This window comes from Callithrix jacchus, chromosome 10 (assembly GCF_049354715.1).
Source record: "Callithrix jacchus isolate 240 chromosome 10, calJac240_pri, whole genome shotgun sequence".
Taxonomy (NCBI): Eukaryota; Metazoa; Chordata; class Mammalia; order Primates; family Cebidae; genus Callithrix; species Callithrix jacchus.
In genome coordinates, this window is record NC_133511.1 from 51,906,295 (window position 1) to 51,916,285 (window position 9,991).

Here is a 9,991-nt window from a genome sequence, read left to right on the forward strand (position 1 = left end):
TTTGAAGCTGGTTGAACAAATGGATTTGGGATGGGGAATCTTACCTTCAACATAGACTTTAATCTAATGCCTCCAATATGCTTTGGATGTTTGTCCCCTCCAAATCTCATGTTGAAATGTTACTTCCAATGTCGGGCATGAGACCTAGTGGTAAGTATTGCATAATGAGGATGGATCCCTCTTGAACGGCTTAGCACCATCCCCTTGGTGATGAGTTATTGCCCAGCTCACACATGATCTCTTTAATAGAGTGTGGCACATCCTCCTTCCCTTTCTTGTTCCTACTCTTACCCTGTGATGTGCCTGCTCCCCCTTCACCTTCTACCATGATTGTAAGCTTCCTGAGGCCCAAAAGCTGAACAGATTACTGGCACCATGCTTCCTGTACAACCTGAAGAACGATGAGCCAAACATACCTCGTTTCTTTATAAATTACCCAGCCACAGGAATTTCTTTACAGCAATGCTGAACCTGACCAATACATAATGTTTTAAGTACAGAACTTTACTGTTTTGTGGAGTGTCCCCAAATCCATAGCCTCTCTGTTTGAGTCTCTCAAAAAAATATATCTGCAGTTTTTTTCAGTTATGGAGGAGTGGGCTAAGTCCTCCTGTGAAGACTTTAACATAATCCTCCTGTTGTCAGCCCAGTCAGAAATCTCAATAATTTTTAACTTGGAAAAGAAAAAGAATGCAATTATTAACTCTGCTTCTCTTAGGTCTCTGACACTATGTTGACACCATATTTATATTATCTTATCTAATCTCCCATACCTTATAAGATACATTATTCCTATTTTACAGAAGAGGAAGCTGAAGATCAAGTGGCTAATTAAGTTTCTCAGCATCACACAATTAGAGTTCAACATAATTTATTAATAATAAATTTGATAGATTATTGGGGTTCTTCACTCTTTTTATCAAAGTTTGTGTAAAAGTTCCTAGGTAGGGCATCAGAGTATTAGAAATGTCCTTGTTTATCAGCTGATGTGGATGGCTTCTTAGATGTTCATGGACCTAGCACACATGATCCTGCCTTGCTGATTCCCTAGGGCAAAGGCATCTTTTCTAAGTTGAGTGACAGCAATGGCTGTCATATAGATAGCATACAGCTATCCTTAGCTGTCCTACACAGGCACATGCTCTGTGGTCTGGAAAACATTCTGGAGGGTGGATCATAACAGGACATGAGAACTTGCTGTTTTCAGAATCCATCAACCTTGATCTCTTTCCCAGGCTAAGGAAATCTCTCTAAAATATTTATAACACTGTCATCTCTACCTTTCAGGACATGATAACATAATTTCTATACATTTAAGACTTTTACAGAAAAATAAAGAAAGGTGATAGATGTAAGAAGCTTCTGTTTTCCACTCTAGAGAAAATGATGAGGAAATGAATTAGTCTAATCCAATATTTTTTGAAATCGGAGATGGAAAAATTATGGCAAACAAAACAATTTAATATCAATTTTTCTGACATATAAATACTAACTTTGAAAATCTGATCATTTCAGTGAACTCTGTACAACACCACTGGTTTAAAAATTAAGTCTTTTTGTTGGTTGTTGAAGCCACTTGCATATACAATGTGAATTGCTTCTTTTCTTTTTATTTATTTATTTTTTTTTTTTTTGAGACGGAGTTTCACCCTTGTTACCCAGGCTGGAGTGCCATCTCAGCTCACTGCAATCTCCGCCTCCAGGGCTCAGGCAATTCTCCTGCCTCAGCCTCCCGAGTAGCTGGGACTACAGGCATGTGCCACTGTGCCCAGCTAAATTTTTGTATTTTTAGTAGAAACGGGGTTTCACCATGTTGACCAGGATGGTCTCGATCTCTTGACCTCATGATCTACCTGCCTCGGCCTCCCAAAGTGCTGGGATTACAGGCGTGAGCCACCGCGCCCGGCCTCTTTTTAGTTTTTCTATTTCTCTAGACTTCCCTTCCAGATGTCTTATGATGCTGTGTTATGACTGTTTTTTCTCTGAATTTCTTGAAATCTGATTCCTAAAGCAAACTTCAGGCTATGCTTACTCTTTCCTGCTCTTGCTATTACAAACTAACAACATGTGGCAGCTTTCTACAGCCCAATCTCTTTCACTTCACTAAACATTTAGGCCTCAAGTGTCAGTCCCCCCTAGATTCTTTCTCTTTCTCAGGAACAAAATAATCAAAAAGACAATAAAGAATCCGTTACTATTTTAGCTGAAGGAGTGCTTTTGCAGATGCTGTGGGATAGGCTTTGTGTCCTTCTTTGGTTGGTGTATGGCAGATGCACCTGACAACAATAACAGCATATCCTGAGAATGACCCTGTATTCTAAGAAGAATATGTGTTCAGAGCTCTGAGCTAAGGAATCTGGGAGTGGCCAACCTGAAGATTGAGGTCTTATCTATGAGGAACATCTGAACCCTCAGTTCATCCCATGGAATACACACCATATACTGGATTGAGGCCCTTTGGGCCTAAATGAAGGCTGCCAGGTAGAGGTTGCTAAGGGGAAAGTGCTAAGTGAAAATGCTATATAAACTTCATACTTTTTACAGGTGATTGCAGTTCTTTTGTCCAGCCTGCCACTATTGGACCGCCCTGCATGTAAGTCCCCTCAATAAACCCTAGGTCTTATTCACTGGCTTTAGGTCTCTTCTCTGACCTCACATGATGCTATCCCCAGTGAAGTAAATAGGGGTCAAGCATGACAGTCAAGACATGTTGTTCATTTCTGTCATGAGCCTGTGCTGCATGTACAGCCACTATGATGTCACCTCGGTTCCTCTCCTGCTATGCCTGTAAAAATATACACTAAAATGTAATTGGAAGATTTCCACAGCATACACACTTTTATATACAGTAGAACCCTGCCTCCCTGTAAGGTACATGGTTGTGCTTTGGTCAAGGATAGGCCAAGGTGGACATGATTCCACAAGTTTGGGGAACAGGTGTGCCCCTCCATCTGGCACATAACCTGTTGGTGTAAATTCATACTTGGCTCTGAGCCACTATTGTCTGTAAAAGGTATAATTGCCCTGCTCATGCTGTACAGGGGCTTTTGGGGCTCAGCTTGGTTCAACATGGCTTTTGTGCTGGTGCCCAAAGAGAGAACCAAAGCTGGCGGTTTTGTAGATGGACAGAGGGGAGCCACCACATGGCTCACACTGGTGCCCAGAGAGAGAAACAGGTAAGCTGCTGACCATGAAGGCAAGGGAGAGCTGGCCATGCAGCTGCAGGCATGGGAGCAGCAGGAGCCATAGAGCTGGAGCAGACAGCCAAAATGAAGGTGCACAGTGTAAAGAGCTAGTGTAAGTAAGCTGTTAATGAGAGCTGCTGCTGAATAAAACCATATTCACCTGCCTGTGGCCCCCCAGGTGTTCTTTCTGCCCATCCATCCACTCCCTCAGACCCAGCATAAGCTGGACCTGGATCCCACAATCTAACAATTGGCAATGAGAATGGGATGAAGTGAATGGGTTTCAGTCCCTGAGGGCTCCTGGGTCAGCTCTGAGGCTGCAGCATGAGCTGTGGTACCCAGTGGCAGTGGTGCTGCTTGGATGGGCCCCAGTGGAAATATGGGAGACAGTGGATAGGTCTCTTGTGAGTGTGGAGAAGATACTGAAGCACCTAGAAGTGCACAGCATCGAGAAGAAGCATGCCTTGACAAGCAGAGTCAGATGGACGTTTGTTACTGTGCTGTAGTATGTGCCTGCCCAGTCCTTGCAAGATGCAGTACAGGAAGGAGGAAGAACCAGCCAGGCGCGGTGGCTCATGCCTGTAATCCCAGCACTTTGGGAGGCAGAAGCGGGTGGATCACGAGGTCAACAGATCGAGACCATCCTGGTCAACATGGTGAAACCCCGTCTCTACTAAAAATACAAAAAATTAGCTAGGCATGGTGGCCCGTGCCTGTAATCCCAGCTACTCAGGAGGCTGAGGCAGGAGAATTGCCTGAACCCAGGAGGCGGAGGTTGCTGTGAGCCGAGATGGCGCCATTGCACTCCAGCCTGGGTAACAAGAGCGAAACTCCGTCAAGAAAGAAAAGAAGGAAGGGAGGGAGGGAGGGAGGAAGGAAGGAAGGAAGGAAGGAAGGAAGGAAGGAAGGAAGGAAGGAAGGAAGGAAGGAAGGAAGGAGGGAAGGAGGGAAGGAAGGAGGGAAGGAGGGAAGGAGGGAAGGAGGGAGGGAGGGAGGGAGGGAGGGAAGGAAGGAAGGAAGGAAGGAAGGAAGGAAGGAAGGAAGGAAGGAAGGAAGGAAGGAAGGAAGGAGGGAAGGAAGGAAGGAAGGAAAGAAAAAGAAAAAAGAAAAAGGAGGAAGAACCTCCATTGCAGGCTCTCCCAGTGATCTACAAGAAAATAAAGCAGGAGCAGCTGGTGGGCCCCAAGTGTGAGCCAGAGACCCCCTATTGTGGTAGAAAACATTACCTATGGTTCCTGTGTCCCCGCTAAGTTGTGGGAGTTAAGCATGTAATGTTTGGCAGTCATGTACAGACCTAGTGCAGGTCATTTGGAATAAGGACATTGCTGCATGGCCCCGTCCTGGCCAAGCGTTCTAGTTCAAAGAGTACCTGCTGTAGCTGTTGGGAGTGTAAAGCCTTTTCTATCTGATAAGAGAACTTGTAGAGATGCACAGCTTGTGGGGGCACCAGAAAACCAGAGCAATCTTTGGACTTGGCAGTCTACTGGTCCCTGAACCCAGATAAATTTCCAGGCAAAGCTGGATTTATTAATGGCTATGAAGACCAGTCAGTGAAAGTGAAACCTGTCTTTGCATCTTGGCATTGGCCGCTTGGCTTTCCACTTGTGCGTTGTGTATGTCTCTCCCATACCTGAAGGCATTCTGGGGCTGGATATTATGCATGGCTTGGCAGCTGTGATGTCTGTCATGGACTTGATGGACCATTTCACAACAGAACTGGGACAGTCCACAGAGAGCCAGGAACAGTTTGCCTTCATGGGCAGGCAACAATGGACTTTCACAGTGTAGCTGCAGGGCTATGTATGGCCTCACCATATGTTGTAGTTTTGTTGATAATGTTATATTAACCTCTGATTCTCTTGCAGGTTTAAAAGTGGCAGTGCCCCCGCTTGCCTGGAATTGGGGTGATAAGGTTAAGACACCCTTTGTGTGTAGTAAACTGAGGGTGCCCATTTATACTAGATGTACATGTAACCACAGCTATTTTTGGCTTGGGCCTATAGCAGCAGTTCATGGAGTCATTGGAAGCACTAGTGGGCTGTTAGTCTCAGCTGTGAAAGGGAGCTGAGCTCTGGTGTTCATCAATAGAGAAGCAGTTAGTGATAGCGGGATGGTTATGTTCCTGGGTAACCATCCCCTGAACTGGGAAAGCAGTTAGTGACTGCATATACTGCCCTTCAGGCTCATAAGAGCATGGCAGGATAGGTTAAGTCATCATGCAGACAACTTACCAGTAACGGGAAGGGCTCGTTCATGGGTAACTGCCCCCTGGACAGGCACGGCGCAGACATCCACTTCAGTAAAGTAGGGTACCTACTTAGAGCAGCAGAGTACGCTGAGTGCAAGTCCCTTAGCAGCAGAGTAGGCCTGTAGTCCTAATGCAAAATCAGGCCACGGGGCCTGAGGCACCCCTAGACCCTGAGCCTTCTCCATTCGAAATGGTGTCCCCCCATTTCTAATAGGGCATGGTACACAGTTAGGTCTGAACTGCTGATGCAGCCCAGCCTAGTACTGACACCATAATGGCTTAAAACCAGGTGTAGGCAAAGTTGCCAATAAGCTAAACTCAGGGCAATGTGGACGGTAATCACCAAGGAGGTGACACCTATGGTAATCTGCACCAATAGCTGGGCAGTTTAGCAAAGCTTGTTTAAGAAACAGGCCTGCATGCCCGGAAGCTTATGTATGCATCAGGCCTGGGTGTCCAAAATTATGTGTCAGCCATATGTGATAAGCCCGTATGTATATACTGAGCCTGTGTGCCCAAAGCTTTTATGTATAACCTGTGTGTCTGAAACCTATGTTTTCCTTGGCCTAGTGGGTGGAGTGTAAGGTACATGGATGTGCTTTGGTCAAGGATAGGCCAAGGCAGATATCCAGGCCTGCAGGACTCAGTGAGTTTGGCGTGCAGGTGCACACCTCCATTTGCTATATAACCTATTTGTGTAAGTTCATACTTGGCTCTGAAACAATATTGTCTGTAAAAGGTGTAACTGCCCTGCTAACACTGTACAGGGGCCCTTGGGTCTCAGCTTGGCTCAACATCGCTCTTGTGCAAGCACTGGTGTCCAGAGAAAGAGAGCGAGCCAAAGCTGTCTGCCTTGCAGACAGAGGAGAGCCACAGCATGGCTAACAGTGGTACCCAGAGAGACAGAGTTAAGCTGCTGACCCCGAGGCAAGGGAGAGCAGGCCATGCAGCTGCAGGTGTGGAGTTAGCAGGAGCCAGAGCCGGAACAGCCAGCCAAGAAAAGATGCACAGAGTAAAGAATGTTAAGTAAGATGTTGATGAGAGCTGCTGCTGAATAAAACCATATTCACCTGCCTATGTCTCCCCTCCTCCTCAGGTGTTCTTTCTGCCCAACCACTCACTCCCCTCGGACCACAGCATGGGCTGGACCAGGACCCCTGGATCTAACACTCCACACAATTAAAGTGTACTGTCTTTGGAACGGGTTCACCCTTAACCCACCATTTTCCAATTTTGAGATCAACCCAGAAAGTCTCAGTAATTTTAGTAAGATTAATATTGATTGACTGATGTGCTAATCTGAATTTCACAGGTTAATGTGAACATATATCTTTTCTGGTCCTTTTTATTTTCTTTTTTTAGAATTATAAAATACTTGACATTTTTCTGTCTTTACTTTACTCTGTATCTTAAAGTATTTTCTCTTACCTTCTCCCTAGCTCAGTGCTGTTAACTGACCATACATTCTCAAAACTCATAATGCATAAGGAGAACCTGTAAGGCTAATTTACATATGTTAACTCAGAGACTTCCAAACCCCTTTTCCTGCTGAGCTCAGTAAGTTGGTGACAAGGCCCAAGAACTGGTCTTCTGAAGACCACTTATTGAGAAGAACTATTCCAAACAAGCAAGTTTCCCCTCACGTTAGTGAGATGAGCTACATTATCCAAGTTTCATCATTCTGATATCTTAGGCCACTGTCCAGAAACTCAGATGATTGCCAATACTATCTCTGGGGCCAAATGTTCAACTCCACGATCATTTTTCTCTTTTAAAGTCTATGGATAGGAAGAAATGCTGAACATATCACCTGGGATCTGCAGTGTCTTTACTTCCTTCAACTTACCACCCAAACCTCAGAAAGCATTGTATTTTCAAATACCACTAAGTCAGAAAGAGCAAGAAATGGTTAACGGTTTTGACACAACTTATCCTTCCCTATAAAATACATGCTTTGGAAAAACAGGACATCTCCTAAAGGATAAAGATGAACATCTGTGTTTTTGTATCTCCAGCGACTATTTAGCAGAACATCTCCTAAAGGATCATTTGCACCTAAATTAATTAGTAGAAAGTTAGTAATCACTGATAACGTGTCCCTGCCTCCTATGTTCAATGGCAAGACTTATTTTACCCAAAATTATTTAAAAATTATCCTTACTGGAGCATGTGTTTCTCTGGATTCAATTTATCTCAATCAGTGGTTCTAAACCAAGTGCAATTTTGATGCCAGGGGACATTTGGCAAAGTTTGGAGACATTTGTGTTTGTCATGAGTAAAGAATGGGGGAACTATCGGCATCTAGTGAGCAGAGACCAAGGATGCTGCTAAACATATCACAATGTACAAGACAACCTCTTGCCACCAACAAACAGGAAATGTGAACAGTGCCCAGATTGAGAAACCCTGCTATATATAAAACCAGCATCATATCTATCATAAATATGCAATAACTACCATACACTATTTTTATTCTTATTAAAAATATACATCACATTAGGTCAGTGTCATAACGTTTCAAAATTCATTCCGATGACTCAGGTTTTGGCTTCCTTATATAACTCTGTATCCCATACATTACTTTTTTTACTCTTTGTGTATTAGAAGCATTATCATGAACATCTGTGTTTTTGTATCTCCAGCAACTATTTAGCAGAACAGCATCTCAGCTGCTGCATGTGACGCCTATCAACCAGCCAATCATGAACGCCCAATAATCCTAAACACATGGGTGATAACAGGGCCCAGAGGTAAGCCGGTCTTTTTCCACTGAGAACGACACACTTAAAATACACAGGAATACAAGAGCTTTGTAACTAAGTTGTCCACTATTGTCTGTAAAAGTGAGTAAGTTGTCCAGTGGTGCTACTCTAAAGAGAAGGGTTATACATTTCTATTGCTGCAAGCTGCACTGAGTTCTTTATCTTTGAATTATTCAGAATATTTTCTCTAACTTTTTCTGTCCATAATCATTAAAGACTGATACATGTTGCTAGTAGCCAAAGAACACAATACGATAAATGTTTCTTTTTTTTTTTTTTAGATGGAGTCTCACTCTGTCGCCCAGTCTGGAGTGTAATAGTGCAATCTCGGCTCACTGCAACCTCTGCCTCCTGGGTTCTAGCAATTCTCCTGCCTTAGCCTCCCGAGTAGCTGGGACTACAGACACACACCACCAAGCCTAGGTAATTTTTGTATTTTACTAGAGATGGGTTTTCACCATGTTAGCCATGCTAGGGACAAGCTGACCCACCCCGACACACACTCTAATTGCTCTGTAGCTGCATTCCTAAACTCCTATCTAGGTGCTACAATGAAGCAAAACCTGATTACAGTTATCTGGTCAGCTCAGGGGAAGACAGGGAAAATAAATGTTTGTTATCCATACTTGTAAATTCCTGTTATACACGTACCTGTAAAATCCTGTTTTTTTAAAAAACTGCCACCAGAAAAGTCACAGGATGATGCATTGTAAGTCCGTCAAAAGTTAACCAACTATCTTTGTGCCTGTTACAAGCTGATAGATTATCTCAGTTCTGAAACTCCCTTATGCCCCTCTTACCCTATGTAAACCCCACGTTTTATAAGCTTGGGGCTGCTGCCTCTGCTTGTTACAGGGAAGCCCAACAGGTTAATAAAACTGGCTTGCCTAACTTTGGGTCTACTCTCCTTCTCTCAGTGAACCTTACAGGTCAGGCTGGTGTTGAACTCCTAATCTCAAGCAGTCCAACCATCTTGCCCTCCCAAAGTGCTGGGATGACAGGTGTGAGCCACCATACCTGGTGGGATAAATGTTTTCTTCACTGTTGATCTGCTGACACAGAGAAGAGAGAGTCTCCCAACTGCTTCATGTGTTCCTTTTGAAAGAAACTAGCTTGAATGTGTTCACAGTCAGTGGGACTTAACCTCTGGTGAGGAAAACAGTTGGTATCCATCCCTTAAAGTTCTGAAGCCCTTGCCTGAGTCCACTCAATAAACAGAATGTTTTACAGCAGGACTATTTAAAAGGTGGCCTGCCTTCCAGCAGAACCTGTAGCTTATTAGAAATGCAGATTATGAAATCACATGACTACCGTAGGTCTCAAATTTCAGCCTGCATAAAAATCACCTGGAAGGCTTGTAAAATGAAGAGTCTTAGGTTGCCCCCACAAAGATTCAGCAGGTCTCGGATAGGGCCCAAGAATTTTCTTTTCTTTCCAGTTGCAAAGCTGTACTGCTATTGCTGTTGTTCCTCAGACCACATTTAGAACAGCTCTGTGAGAACATGCCACTTTTTCTGCCTATTAATCTTCATCTTATCTGACATAAAGCTCAGCTGCAAATAAAAGAAACCCACCTGAAACGCACTTAAATAACAACAGTGCAATTTAGAGGTTTGAGGGTTTCAGCTGTAGCTCAATTATATTGCCAACTACCTGTTTCTTTCCAAGTAAATGACCTCTTTTTGAATATTGCTGAAAACTGCAAAGCTGTCAGGTCTGGTGTGGATGTGTTTACTAAAGTGATCACTACGCAAATTTATCTGTAACCATATCCATATAGCATTTTTAGCATATTT

General features: G+C 43.8%; 1 long non-coding RNA gene across 1 annotated transcript; it reads left to right on the plus strand.

Moving 5' to 3' along the window:
- Positions 1-2,544: 2,544 nt before the first annotated feature.
- LOC118145766 (uncharacterized) lies at positions 2,545-8,618 on the plus strand. The gene is made up of 3 exons (XR_004731191.3): positions 2,545-2,593; positions 8,076-8,183; positions 8,477-8,618. It is a non-coding gene; the product is annotated as an uncharacterized LOC118145766 (long non-coding RNA).
- The last annotated feature ends 1,373 nt before the right edge of the window (positions 8,619-9,991 follow it).